This window comes from Penaeus monodon, chromosome 38 (assembly GCF_015228065.2).
Source record: "Penaeus monodon isolate SGIC_2016 chromosome 38, NSTDA_Pmon_1, whole genome shotgun sequence".
NCBI classification, from domain to species: domain Eukaryota; kingdom Metazoa; phylum Arthropoda; class Malacostraca; order Decapoda; family Penaeidae; genus Penaeus; species Penaeus monodon.
The window spans coordinates 7,411,589-7,414,088 of NC_051423.1; positions in this window are offsets into that span (position 1 = coordinate 7,411,589).

A 2,500-nucleotide genomic window follows, 5' to 3' on the forward strand; every position below is an offset into this window, starting at 1 on the left:
TAGATTTTTTTTGTTAAATTGTTTCTCTACATATTTTTTCTTTTCTTTTCTTTTCTTTTTTTTCTAATGCTATCAATATCAATGCTGATATCATTACAGACATTATAATTATCTTAATGTTACTGACATTAAGAGACAGAGAGAGAGAGAGAGAGAGAGAGAGAGAGAGAGAGAGAGAGAGAGAGAGAGAGAGAGAGAGAGAGAGAGAGAGAGAGAGAGAGAGAGAGAGAGAAGAGAGAGAGAGAGAGAGAGAGAGAGAGAGATTGAGAGAGAAATATAAGATAAAAGAACACATTTCCTAAACTCAAGGAAAATGGTAATCAGGTGAGACAGTTAGTTCTACTATCTAATTCAATGGTTACAAAGTACTTCTAGAGCCATATATATGATTTGCCGAGTCTTCAATGTGTCAAGACAATTAATAAACTCAACTCACCATAAGAATGGCCTCTCAGTATATGCCATCCCTGGCAGCATCAGATAAATGTTTTTGAGAGAGAGAGAGAGAGAGAGAGTAGAGAGAGATAGCGAGTAGAGAGAGATAGAGAGGAGAGAGAGAATAAGCGAGAGAGAGAGAGAGAGAGGACAGAGACAGAAGAATTAGAGGGAAGGGAGGGACAGAGAGAGAGGAATATTAGAGAGAACGTAGAAGAGAGAGAGAGGAGAAGTAGAAAGAGAAAGAGAGAGAGTGGAGTGGTAGAGATAGAGAAAGAGAAAGGAGAGGGGAGGAGGGAAGGAGAGAGAGAAAAAAAGGAAGAAGAAGATAGAGGGAAAAGAGAGAAGAGAGAGGAGAGAGAGAGAGAGGAGAAAGAGAAACAACGAGAGCTAGAGAGAGAAACATCATGTTACGCAGAGAGCGAGAGAAAACAGAGAGTTGGAGAGGGAGAGAGGAGAGAAAACAAGAACTAGAGATGAAGAAAAAACGGATGATGGCGTAAGTATCTAGGAAAAAACAATATCATAAAAAGTGTAAGCACGAGAGGACAGGAAGATGAGAAGAGAGGGGAGTAGAGGCTATAAAGGAAGGGGCTGGATGTCTAAGAGCAAAAAAAAGCGAAAAGTGGGAGAAAGAAAGGATAGGGAGAAATGAGAGAGTGGAGAGAGGAGAGGGGGTAGCGCTAAGTGTCTGGGGGAAGAGAGAGGAGAGAGTAGAGAGAGAGGGAGGGATAAGACGAGCTGGGGAAAAAAGAGAGTTATTGTAGAGAGAGAGAGGGAGGGAGAGAGAGAGAGGGAGTACCTAAGGGTAATATCTATAATATGTATGCATACATCTAATAATATCTAGTGGTAATAATAAGTATTATATAATAATAAATAAATTGTGTGTGTATTTGTGTGTATGTATATATAATCATACATAGCATATATTATAAATAAGTAATAATGTGTAATTGTGTTGCGTATGTTCTATCTCTAACAAATGATATATAGGAAATAAAGGGATATATAAAAAGGTCTAGGTAATAGAGTAATAGGTGGAATATATATGCACATATATAATAGGGACATATAAGCGATACCACCACACACACACACAAAGGAACACAAAACCACACACAAGGCACACACACCACACCACACACAATATATATATTTATAATATATAATATATATAAGTATATATAGATATAAGTAAGGTACTATATATAGATGGTTGTGTTCTATACTCATGGTGTGTGTATGTATATATACAGACATACATATATATGTAATATAAGGATATATGGTAGTATGATATGAGGGAGGTGGTTATATATATAATAGGTAAGTAGAAATATAAAATATAGTATATATATTAGTAAAGATAAAACTATTATAAAATATCATATGACACATATATATCATAATAACATACACAGCGCGCAACAACTGGAGCACGACGACAGTCAGGAGAAAAAGGAGCACACGCAACCTCACGATATATAGATAGTAGATTATAATATAGATATAATTATAGATGTAAGTTCATAATGAGGATATGATATGAGATATAGTAATATGAGTGTGTATATAATATTATAGTATATATGCACACTACTAATCATGAATATAACATATAATGACATGATTATAGTATAACTAGTATATATATATATAGGATATAATATAATATATATATAGATATATATGTATATAGCATATATATATATGGTCTATGTATGTATATGTGCATATCATATAGTAGTAATAATATCTCTATATAATAAATATATATGGGGTATCGTAGGTCGGTATAAGGATAATATACAAGTGATAGATAGTTTATAATCAGATGTGGAAATATAGTAATATGTATAGTTGTCTTTGAATGTATATATGTGGCTCTGTATATGATATATAATATTATATATAGTTGTAAATATTATATAATAAATATATATACTATATAATATATAGACACATATGGGGAATATACATATCTATGTTGTAGTACTATAATACATACACATACACGCACATATACATACATATACAAGAAATATATATATATATATATATA